The sequence below is a fragment of the Rhamphochromis sp. 'chilingali' genome (assembly GCF_963969265.1).
Source record: "Rhamphochromis sp. 'chilingali' genome assembly, chromosome: 3".
Taxonomy (NCBI): Eukaryota; Metazoa; Chordata; class Actinopteri; order Cichliformes; family Cichlidae; genus Rhamphochromis; species Rhamphochromis sp. 'chilingali'.
The window spans coordinates 21,122,279-21,135,321 of record NC_137931.1 but is presented as its reverse complement, the minus strand read 5'-3'; the positions used below and the strand labels follow the sequence as shown (position 1 = coordinate 21,135,321).

Here is a 13,043-nt window from a genome sequence, read left to right as displayed (position 1 = left end):
GCTCATTTATCTGACAGCCGCTCGGTCAGCTGTCAGCTCCGTCTGTCCGTCTGCTCCGGGGTCTTCCTGCAGCCCGCTACTATCTCCTACAGTTTCAGTGCTTCAGTCACTCGTGGAGCAGAACGTTTTCTATTTTTGGTTCATAAACACGTTGTTAGTTAATAAGCTGGAAAAACCAAGCTCGACATTGGAATTGGATGAAGGAATGATGCATCAGTTATTTTGTAGCTTTGTAGACTTTGCTGCTGTTTTGCTATCAGTAGTGGAGTTCCTCAAGGATCCCGTCGTGGTCCTCTAATTTTTATGTTATCAGTACCATGAAATGGTACAATTCCTCAGATGTAATTTTACCAAAATGTTTAAACTTAATATTGGTATTGTGCATATTTTAGTTTGTAAACGTCATACAAGGTAGGCTCTTTAAATACTGTATGACTTCCTTCCTGCTTTTATGATTTTAGTTGTTTTTATTAACTGACATAGCTGTATCAGTCAAAGTAGTACATTAAAACTGATGTTTTTCTTTATTATAGGCATTTTTATTAGCGATAAAATAAAAATACAAAGCAGCATTATTTAGTAGAATTAAGTCCAGAAAACAAAAAATGTCCCCAAAGACAAAATAGAGAAGGTAGTGAAATGTAAATGACTCCAGCTGGTGCTGAAACAACAGCTGACAGTGTCCTTGAGCAAGACACTGACCCCTCACCTCCATCTGGTGCACACTGAGCATGTGGTACATATCTGAGAGTTGGATGACTATTATCTCTTTCCAGAAACCAAAAAAATCCAGGACTGCCTAATTCCTTTTAAGATGCCTGTTGCACTCACTGGTTTCCCAGTTTTCTTATGATCTCATGAACCACCAGGTCCTTCCTGCTTTAATCCTTTCTGGCTTAAAATAACACACCTCTCCTACATTTGTAGGAGCTCCAGCCTTGCATTCAAACACATCATGCCATTTCTAGACAGCACCTGACATGTTTGGATAGCCTGGCCTGACCGGCACTATATTTAGGCTGAGACCTGCGTGAAGCCTGAGTCAGCAGATGGAGGACGTCACAGTGAAAGGCCAAAGTACTCATCAGGCAGGTGTTAGAGAGAAAATAAATTAACATCTCAGTTTGGTTTGAAAAGACTGACCTGAACATTGTAGGTGATTCAGGTTAATTAATCTTATGGCAGGCCTGTAATCTGCATTAGGAAAGACGGAGGAGGTAAAGAAGTTTAACCTCCTAGGACCTGGCGTCCACATATGTGGACATCACATTTTGGGATGTCTAGACGAAAATACTTAATTTTTCTCTACAAAGGCCACTTACGAGGACATTATACTGCCACCGTTCTATCAAAATTTAAAAACAATGTCCTCATACGTGGATCTCCTTTGACTCCGAAACAAAAATTAGGTAAAAAGAAAAAATTTGGTAATTCTTTGTTTTTACATTCCTCAGGTCCCAATCAACCCAAATAGCAAAGAAAAATTTAAAATGCATGCCATGAAAGAGTTCAGGTCTTAGGAGGTTAAACTAGGTTATTGTAATTACTGGAAGTTACATGGTTCTGGAATTATAAGGTTAAAGGATTAAGTATTTTGGTTTTGCACAAGCTGTAAAATAAATCAGATGGATTATTATAGTAAACAAAAACAAGGCTTTTTCTGGGTTCACCAAATTAAATCAAGGACTTTGGTATTTGTTATATTTAACTGCTTTCTTAAAGGTTAAACCAGCAGGGAGAATTAGACCTGCAGTTATTTCTAAAGGGCATGAATTTTATTAACCTTTATGCTCACATTTTTGCAGCTGTTTACAACAATAATTTCCAACAAGAACAATAATAGTGGCTCAATAGTGGCTCAAGAGTTGGGAGTTCGCCTTGTAATTAGAAGGTTACCGGTTCGAGCCCCGGCTTGGACAGTCTCGGTGGTTGTGTCCTTGGGCAAGACACTTCACCCGTTGCCTACTGGTGGTGGTCAGAGGGCCCGGTGGCGCCAGTGTCCGGCAGCCTCACCTCTGTCAGTGCGCCCCAGGGTGGCTGTGGTTACAATGTAGCTTGCCATCACCAGTGTGTGAATGGGTGGATGACATGTTGTGTATAGCGCTTTGGGGTCCTTAGGGACTAGAAAAGCGCTATACAAATACAGGCAACCTCTGTAGAGTCCAAGTATGACATCATGTTACAAGTAGTGACACTGACCCTACACTGCTATAGGCTCAGTGTCGCTGCTATAAAGTGTTCCTTTTATTTATTTAATTTTTGAGCAGTGCATTTATATGGAAACTTTATTGTCCATCAAAGCTAAACCACATCTAAGTGTAATATTTCAAATATCTTTCTCTCAGCAACAATTTATTGATGTGTTCACTGGGAAGCTGAGATGTGTAATAAGCTGTTGGTATATATCTTATGCACAAGGACTCGTTTGTTGGAAGTGATCATAACCCCAAACTGTCATTTATCAATACGGATGGTTATTCAGTTATATTTTAACCTAAACAATCATCTTTTTCTAAACACAATGAAGCACCTTTTAGTTCCAAAATTTAACCAAGTAGTTGTTGCTGCAGTCAATTAGTTTTAGTAGCTGTTGCCTAAACCTGTCATAGAGTGTAGATAATGGACCCAAATGGAGACTCTTGAGACTAACAAAGCAAAAAAATCTTTATTTTGGTATAGAGGAAATCCAAAAAAGCTAAATAAAACAAAGCCCACCAACATAAATAGAAGTTATACTGTGGATAAAAACAGGAAGAGTTAAAGACATCACAATAAAAGACAAGGCGAAAACTGAGGCCAGACATACAGCCAAGTTGATAAGGGAAATTAGGAGCAGGTGGGTAAACAAGCAAGCATAACTCAAGTGACACAAGGTACAGGAAGTAAAACTAAACACAAAGCATAAGCGACAAAAGACTATCAAAATAAAACAGGAAGTAACAAAACAGCCCAGGTCCACAAACAGAAATTTGACAATAAGATGCAGGGAACACAGGGAAGAGATTGTTAGGTTTGTAGCATAAACCTATTCGCTGGAACGTTAAGACAATATAATTACACTGCTAAGCAAGACACAAATAGGCAAAGTTCTTCATGTTACTCGTGCACGGGAGAGAACTGGACAACCGCTTGACTCCAGTTGGTCTCGTCCGTTCTCCCATACACTGTCCTTTTATTGAGGTTACATGAATATGCATAAGTTCATTAACATATGACGTCTACATACAAACAAAGAGTACCTTGCCTGTGTGTGTGTGTGTGTGTGTGTGTGTGTGGACTGCTGATCAAAGGGTCAAACATCCTTGGTCAGGAAGAGGGTAGCCTCCCCCTCACCCTAGATGGTTCATCCTAGATAACACGGTGAGGAAGTCCTGCAGTTCATCTAAACAAAGAGCACTTAGACTAGAACAGACGCAACTACGTTAATCCTACCATAAAATAATAAGACACGGTATGACCTCTCATGCTCCCAAAGTGCTGTCTAATACACACAAAGTTTGCAGACTATCAAGGATCAAAACCTCTACCAATCTACAACTAATTACAAAACTCTAAGCATATATAAGTAAATATTTCTAAGCATAAATGACAATCAACAATACAAATCTAACATTTCCCCCCTTTTTGACCTTTATGCCTGAAAAGTTCCCAGGTATGAATACCTCATGTCTGACAGTTTCAATGCAAACCTTTTTATACTCAGCATATGTCAAATCACCCTAAATTACTGAAAAGGTACACAGTTTAACAAATGTATTAGCAGTTATCCCATTCATTGAGCTCATCTCATGGCAAACTGCATCTTACGAGCAAACAAAGAAATTGTTAATTTAATAGTGAAAATAAAAAAGTAACATTTTCAAAAACATCTCAGCTTGGTAATGCTTCCTCCAGGTGTGCACATCACATGTCTCTCTGCAGAGTGGTTTGAGTTCTGCAGGGCGTCATGAATGTCTCTTCCAGTTGTTTCCATCGTTGTCCATAGGACCAGAGTCCAAACGTATGTAGAATAAACATTCAAACATACCAGTTAGTTTTGTTGTTTGTCAACATGGTTCTCAGCTATTTCCAGAGCTGCAGACCTCTCAGCACTCTAGTTTTATGGCCTCCCATTACCTCACTTCAGGCCTTCATCCTGCGAGGGGGATATTTATGACTCCTTCATTGTCCACGCTCTGCAGAGAAACACCTCTGTGGAAAGGGTGCAGGGTTCTCTTGTCTTACTGCTGTTATGATCCCAGCAGCCTTCAGAGTGTCATCGTATGCACAGTATAGTGGCACAGCATTAGGTGATGTTCATAGGAAACTGCTGTCATCACCACCATAGCTTCTGGTTCCTGTGCTTTCACAGAATCATGATGTCATCCTCGAACTCCTTCTGCGCTGTCGATGGAGCTTGGCACGCTCCCCTCATCCCACGAGTTTTCATGTTCCAACGCTGCTGAAGGTTTAAGGCAGAGCACGTCGTACACCTTAGTTGTCTTCCTCAGCGTCAATATTGAATCTTTCATTTTATTTAAAATCTTGCTGTGGGAAGTCTCCTCTTGATTTCCTGGAAGCTTAGTAGCACAGCTCTCTGTGTCCTGTCTGCTGTGCTGAAGATGATCTCTGATCCTCCTGAAGCCTCTCTCCCATCTTGTGGACGATCCTCTCCTCTATTTTGCAGGCAGTTTCATGGTCCTTGCTGTGGCTCCAAGGTCTGATTTCATGATGGGCCCCAACCAGCTTGATCTTTGACCTCAACCACTGCCTGGTCCTGTCAGCTATGCGCTTCTCACTGGGCCTCTGAAGATTTCTCAGGAGATTACTGCTGCACCTGTATTTCCTTGCTAGGAAGACAAACTATTTGGAGAGTATGTCAACAATCATCAAACCACATTCTTTAGTTCAGTGAACTTCACTTATAGGCCATCAAAGCCTCATCTGAACATGGGTGCACCACTTGCATAGGTTTAATATTTGTAAATAAAACGGCTAATCACACAAATCACTGCAACAATAATAAAAAACATTGTTTAATGTTAATCCTTGGACCCCTCCTCTTGACGCATGGACACACCCATGAGTCAACTCATCAAACCTGGATTCCTGTCTTAAAGAAAAAGATTAGCTAGATCATATCCCAGGCAACATCAGGGCATCTCCTCCCCTGGAGCAGCACCACCCTGGACCTATAATCCTGCAATGAAAATGTTAGTGTGCTTTGCATATTAAGTTTGCTTAACACCTGGCTCTCCCAGGAGCCTGCATACACACCATCATGGCCTGGAAAACAAAATCTGGAAGTAAAATCAAACTCCATACCTGTAAACAATTGTATCATAAGGACAAGAAGCATTCAACATCAGCAAGACAAGTGTCATGTGCAGGTTTTCTCAAATCAGCAAACTACAATTATTTTCATAAGTCACCTCAGACATGGATCATCCCATGTACTCAGGCAACATTAATGTAATCGGTGACTGCTCTTAAGCAAAGTCACTCCACTTATATATGACTATGGGCTCAAAAGTGGCCAGCTAATGAGCCCATATCAAACTACCCCAGAAACACTGTATCTCTTATTTGTTTTACTCATGTCACTTGTCCGTTTCAGCTGAATCTTCCACAGCATTCTCAAAGAAACTAACATTAGCAATACACATTGACTGTAGTCAGACAGAGGTCAGACACAGGTCAACAGGTTCCAGAGGTGCCATAAAAACACCATAAAGTCAACCCTAGCTGTGGAAAGAAGTAACACCAGTTCTCAACACAGGAAATTTCACACATGTTATTCACATTATCAAAGTAACCTTCACATTTTCCCATCAACACAATGCAACAGCATCACCACTCATAACCTGTAAACACAGTTTTCCTCACACATAAACCCAGAAATCCTGTAGTAGGAAAAAACATCAACCAGTTGTCCTGGTATAAATCGCATCATCAATTCACATGAAGAACTGGCATGCTGTAAGAAAAGAAAATGCAAATATTAACGCTTGCGCAGGCGTATGCATACTTTGTCACAGATATCTCTGTGAGCAACTCAAGCCTATGAATAACACACCTGATAAATGCACAGACACAGAAAATGGCATTTAAAAGGTTAAATCATCATGCAACCTCGAGTGTTGCTGTCATCTTTCTGCTCCTGTAAAGGGAAGCACACACAGACTCATCTGCACCCCTGCCAGGCGGGGGTCAACTTCACACAGTCGTGTTACATCAGTAAAGTCTTGTCAGCTTTTGTCAGCTTTTACCAGTCAGTCAGTTTGTTTTCCTTTCACTCACTCATTCATGCATTCATTCTTTCTTTCTTTGCTGATAGTGGAACCTATCGTCGCATTTAGTTTCCACTCTCAGCAAAATGACGTCATTTCAAAAAGAAAAAGAAGAACTTTAGTTTGGATTACATCGCTGAATCCTTTTGGACTGGGACTGTCATTTAATAATTGTCCCAAATAAGTGGCTTTCTCCAGAGTCCATTTAAATGTGGAGAACTCACTTGGCACAATTTTCTCGACGACGTGTAGCATTTTTAATTCCCGACGTGCAGATCTGCTTAAAGAAAAGAAAATAGACAAACAAAATCAGTGCCTATTCAAAAGATAAAAATGAAAAATAACAGAGATTATCAAACAAAACTTTCAGTGCACTGTGAAAGTATCAAAATAAAAAGGCCTTGTTAAGTCATGACACAAACTCCTCATCTCAGGTAAATCATACCATTAGCATGGTTCATCATACCATCATACTAATCGGCAGGCTCAACTTCACAACAAAAGAAAAATCATCAGCTAGATTCACTCCAAATCAACCATCAGCTGCACAACACACAACATAATCCTAATGTCTTATTAGCTATGAGTTTAATTACCAGGTCTGTGCTCTTCACTCATTTAGGCCACAGATCTATTTTATTCAATTTTCCTTTTCCCTTCATCATAAAACATGTGACATGCTGTCATGCACTTCACAAAACAGTCTGTTCTGACGTATTCAGAGTTGTGTATCTAAATACAGGATTCACTCGCACATCAAAGCAGGAAACTCAGTGTTTTAGAGTCTCCACTCAACACACAACAACTCCAACACATCTCATTCACTCGTGCTAGAATTCAATCACCTTTCATTAATCTAAAACCGATCACTAATTTGCATATCAACTATTAACCCACTAAGTTGACAGGACGACAGAAAAGCATGTTCAAAATAGTATCACAAAAGACAATTTCCCTCATACAGTAAATTACATGTGCTGCCTCAATCAAGCAGGAAGCTTCTCCCAATTTACCATTTTAACAACTAAATTTATTGTCTGATCACTGGTTGGTCAAACCAGGATCTTTTTTCCCACAAAAGTTAAACTGTTGTCCTGCAACCTGGAGAGTCAATTTTTTGCATTAGATAAATTCAGTATTTAATAACAAGTGTCTGCTAAATTGACACTATTTTAACACTGATGAAAGATAACAAGCTAATTTTCATTACATGTGTTTGTGTTATTAGGCAGGTCTAATGCATGTCTGTGGAGCTGCATCTCCAGCAGAGCATGTTCTTAAAGCTGCCTTTCCTACACACTTCTCTGCTATTATTTAATCATTTCTTAACTAATGTGCTATGAGTCTTCATGAGTCATTTTGTGTTTGGAATTGTTAGTAGGGTTAATGCATGTTCTGCTTGTGTGTGTGTGATTTTGTATATGTTTCTATTTTCGCAATGTTTCAGACTCCGTCTCAATTTTCCAACTTAAGCAGTCAGTTTTGTTTTTCCCCAGGTTTGCTAACCCAAATTTTGATTTCCCACATTAAATAATTCCTATGTGTTCTCACCTAGTCTTCTCACTCTATTGTCCTCTCCCACTTCAACAGTCCAACAGCCGGCAGTTCTCCTTCAGCTTTGTCCTGTGTCCCACTGTCTCTTCTTGCCATTTTACTCCACAGGTGGCAAATGTCAAACTCCAACTGTTCAGTTCTCCTCAAACGTTTTCTTCACATGCACAGTGAAGTCACAGCCACTCTCACTATTGTCCTCTGATGCGGTTGACTTCGTGCTAGTGGCTGAAGTGCTGCTGCTGCTGCCTTCCTGGGCGACTTCTTAGCAGCTGCTGCCGGTTTCTTGGCTTTGGCCGCGGCGGGCGTCTTAGCTTTGGTCTCAGTAACCCTGTTCATCTTGAAGGATCCGGAGGCCCCGGTGCCCTTGGTCTGCACCAGAGTGCCCTTCGCCACCAGACTCTTGATGGCGGTCTTGACACGGGCCTTGTTCTTGTCCACATCGTAGCCTCCGGCAGCCAGAGCCTTCTTGAGAGCGGCCACGGCTTTCACAATCAGCTCGCCCACGCTGAGGCCGACCTTCTTGGGCTTGGAAGTCATCGTCTTCTTCTTCTTGGCCTGAACCTCGGCGCAGGGCGTGTTTATGATGGAGCCTTTCCCACCACAGCGCTGGCACGTTGAACGCATCACGAAGGGTCCATTTCTTTCATGTCGCTAGCCAGCATGCTAGCTGCATGTGGCTTGCCCGAGTCACTCAGTCCTTTTTGAGCATTTCAACATGCTGCCACCGCCATCTTGCTCGCCCCTCCGTGGAATTCATCCAATCAGACAGGAAGATGGGTTTGCTTTCTTCTGCTGCTGTTTATCCACATTGCTGCTGCTTTGCTGGGACTTTTTGTGCTCAGGACTTGCTGCTGTCTCTTTATCATGGAGCTGCATTCCTTATCTTCAGGGAGGAGTGAGATCGCTTGTGAGGTTGAGAAACACATGGCACTGTAAATAAGTCAGCCAGAAACTTGGCCTGCATGTTTCCAATGATGTTAAACTATAACTTTCTTCCGACCGCTGCATGTGGAAAATTGATTCAGGTCTGCTTTTCACCTGAAAGTGACAAACTAAGACATTTCATTATTATCATCACTGCTTAATCAACACATATCTCTCTCTCTCTCTCGCTCTGTGTTTTTGTGAACAGTCTTTTCTTAAAAGCAGAAAATGAAATTATAGTTGTTTTTTTTGGTTGATCAACACAAAACCTTTTTCCTATGATTATTTTTTCCTATTATTTTTTCCTACAATATAAATTCTCCCTCTTATTCACTCTTTTTTTTTTTTTTTTTTTTTTTTATTTACAATAGCTGGTGACCTGCAAAATCACCGCTGTCACTCACAATCAAAGGCAATTACTCTTACACAGCGCACAAAAACACTGTGATGTCAGACACATTCACACTCACTTTGTCATCTGCAAAAATAAATCACATGGCTGATGATATGTGCCATGGTGATCCGTAAATATGATCACCAGTTTATTTAACTATTTTTCAACCCAACAAAACAAATAATCAAAAACATGATGCTGATGTTATGAACACTCTACACACAAGTCAAGATGCAGGAAAACTGCTCATGGAAACGTTGCACACTCCAGTTATCACAGTTATCATAGCGCTGTTTCCCTCTCTTAGAGTAGTTCTCAGACAGCTCTCGATCTGATAATGTGTAGCCTGCTCATCAGCTCAGAAGAAAAAAAAAAACTGCAACGCAACATCACACAGTAGTTGCTCTGCCCACAGTGGCAAAGTCTTACACTTTCATATTCAACTCAGCTTCTCCATCATGTACTTTTAGATGTTTCATACAGGGTTCAGCATATTAGTTGTTTTCACAGGTGTGCTGTATATCTCAACAATGGTTCATAATAAGACGACAGTCTTCCACACAGGTCAAGTGCCTCTATGCACTTCAGTAGTTTAAATATTTATCTATATCACTTCACCTCACATGTCATCGTACTGAATTTAAGCAACCACAAGCGTAATGTAGATGACTTTTAACAACTATCCACCTCAATTACGTCTATGGTCTGGCACACAGGCTGAAGAGTTAATGTTTTGTGTCAGCAAGGGGTGGGGGGACAGCCACCCACCAGAGCATAGCTGCTGATGTGGGCTGGCCTTCTCCACACGCTCTTCAAGGCTGGTGTGTTTTCTGAAAACTTCTAACATTTTAATCTCTTCCATTTTTAAGCCTGCGATTAACCGCACGGCTCAGGTCCGCGTGAAACCCGCGTGACCGCGCTCGCGTGAACCCGCGCAGCTGTGGAGCCGTCGCTCCCTCTCTTTTTTACATAAATACTTTGTGCTGCCAGGAGCAAAGTCCAGCACAAACGTCTGTCTCCCTCCGACTCACTCTTGGTTGCTTAGAAACCCATGATAACAACAACAGTCGGTGTCACAGACCACATGTTCTGCTCCGCACACACTCACACAACAACAACAACAACAACAACAACAACAACAACAACAACACAAAATAGGCCTATCGTCCAGCACAATCTGGACCCCGCGGAACTTCTCAACGCCCCACAAAGCGGCGGAGAACTCACCTCTAGCCACACAAAGTAGCGAGGAACCTCTTGCTCCACAAAGTAGCAAGGAACCCGGGTATCGCTACACAAAGTAGCGAACTTCTCAACGCCTCACACAGTGGCGGAGACTGCACAACGACACGGTTATAGAGTCGGCCTCTTCTCAACGCCTCACACAGTGGCGGAGACTGCACAACGACACGGTTATAGAGTCGGCCTCTTCTCAACTTACTTGGCGTTGCTTAGAGTGTAATATCAGCCCGAATCCCGCCGACCGTCATTCATCGAGGAGAAAAGACAGACCGCGAATCCACAGGAACTTCCCGGCTGACGTCAGGCTTTCAGCGTGCCTCTCCTCCCCTCGGTGAATGCAATTCCAGGGCTCCGGCATCGAAGGACCAATTAATGTTAGGTTTGTAGCATAAACCTATTCGCTGGAACGTTAAGACAATATAATTACACTGCTAAGCAAGACACAAATAGGCAAAGTTCTTCATGTTACTCGTGCACGGGAGAGAACTGGACAACCGCTTGACTCCAGTTGGTCTCGTCCGTTCTCCCATACACTGTCCTTTTATTGAGGTTACATGAATATGCATAAGTTCATTAACATATGACGTCTACATACAAACAAAGAGTACCTTGCCTGTGTGTGTGTGTGTGTGTGTGTGTGTGTGGACTGCTGATCAAAGGGTCAAACATCCTTGGTCAGGAAGAGGGTAGCCTCCCCCTCACCCTAGATGGTTCATCCTAGATAACACGGTGAGGAAGTCCTGCAGTTCATCTAAACAAAGAGCACTTAGACTAGAACAGACGCAACTACGTTAATCCTACCATAAAATAATAAGACACGGTATGACCTCTCATGCTCCCAAAGTGCTGTCTAATACACACAAAGTTTGCAGACTATCAAGGATCAAAACCTCTACCAATCTACAACTAATTACAAAACTCTAAGCATATATAAGTAAATATTTCTAAGCATAAATGACAATCAACAATACAAATCTAACAGAGATGATAACTATAACCTATAACTGTCAACAGGAAAAACACTTCCCAAGTAGTTTATCGTACCTAAACTTCACTGGGGTGTTTTTAGAGCCCAACCCTGACCCTGACCCTGACCAAGAGCTTGTTACCACCTAAACCTAACTGAGGCTTTTCAGTGGCTAAACCCAATCGATTCATTGTTGGTCCTTAATGTTAAACAGTGGGTGAAAGCAAACATAAAAGCGAAAACTAAACTAAACAGTGAGTGAAAAGGTTAAACAAAGTGCAAAACACAGAGGTCCAAATGGAAAATGAACCATGGCTGAAGAAGCTCATTTTGGCTGCTGGTATTCCCAGTCTCATTCTTTCGGTCATTACCCAGAGCTCATGACCATCGGGGTGAGATGGAGTGTGCCACAACCAGTAGAGCTGACTCTTGTTGCACCATGAAATAGTAGGAAGTGCACAAATAAAAACTGTTTATATATCTATAGTAAAAAACATCTCGTCTTTCATGTTAGCTCCGTATCATTAAATGTCAGAAATTGCAGAAAGCTATAAGACCTGTAAAATGAAGCCTCTGGGCTGTCTTCTAGCATTTGATATCAATTATTAATCAATTACTCGTAAGAAATGAATAATGAATTAGTTCAGTGGTTTTCAATGGAAACCACTTTCCAGTAGCAGCACAGTGAGAGGTTTTACTTTACCCTGATTACATGTCGGAGGTTTGGTTTCATCTGAGCTGAAGTGAAGCTCCTGCAGTTCCTCATCTCATCATTTCCCCTGTTTTTCACTCCCTGACCCTCTGAAATACCCGATTTATGAAACAGAACTGACAGTTTTTATCCGCAGTTAGAAATGCACAAATTAAATGCTATATGCACGCTCATATATTGAATTAAAAACCAATAGCAACACATTTGATTTTTTGGGTTGGGGTGTGTGTGTGCGTGGGGGGGGGGGGGGGGGGGGGGGCTAGTTGTCTAGAGACTACAACCCTTCTCTTTTGGCTAAGGTATTAAGATGCTTAGACTTCCAGGACCCAAGCCCCCGAGGCCCGGCCCGGGCCCCAGCCCAGAGACGGAGCGCCCCCAGAACCTCACGCCCATCCCGGACCCACCCAGGGGCAGCCAGGTTGCCAGGTCAGTAACCCACGTCCGTCAGCACAGACCCTCCCCTAGCCCCGCTGCACGCAGCCGCGAGGAAACAGTCACCTGAGAGCCAACAAAGCCCCCAACCGGACGTGACCGCTACCCCGGGTTGAGCCCCCCAAGGAAGATGCCTGGTCCTGGTTGGTGTGTTGCCGGGGTTGTGGGCGGGTGGGTGCATGGGGGCCCGGCCCTGGAGCAGGGTGCCGCCGGTGCGTCGAGCCGCCTGGGGGGCTCTTCAACTGGTGGGGGGGATGGTCACATCTTGCAGGAGCTTTCTTCTCTTCAGGAACTCTCTGCAGGAGGGGGAGATACAGGAGAGGTGGAGGAAGATCTCAGCCTGGGCGTTTACCGTCTTATGTAGTCTGGAAGATGTGTGGATGGTGGGGTGGGTGCAGTTTTCTCTGTGGTGGGGTTGGGTGGACTGTCCAGGGCTCTGTGGAGCCGGAGGGCGCTACTGCACTGGGCCCCGGTCTGATGGGCCTGGGCCCCCCTTCCCTGGCGGGTCGCGAAGGATGGGAGTGCCTACTGGGGTCAGCGGGGGAGCTG

The 13,043-nt window shown here is 42.9% G+C and overlaps 1 protein-coding gene across 2 annotated transcripts in view; it reads left to right on the top strand.

Annotated features, from left to right (window-relative positions):
• The window catches only part of LOC308393598 (SH3 domain-binding protein 4-A-like), a 58,494-nt gene that overhangs the window by 26,410 nt on the left and 19,041 nt on the right, over nt 1–13,043 (top strand). The window contains exon 4 of one of the 2 annotated variants that reach the window (XR_013971005.1): nt 12,362–12,488. The exons of the other annotated variant lie outside the window; for it this stretch is intronic. The gene's annotated coding sequence lies outside the window, so the exon portion shown is untranslated. The remainder of the gene's footprint in view (nt 1–12,361; nt 12,489–13,043) is intronic. 2 annotated transcript variants of the gene reach the window in all.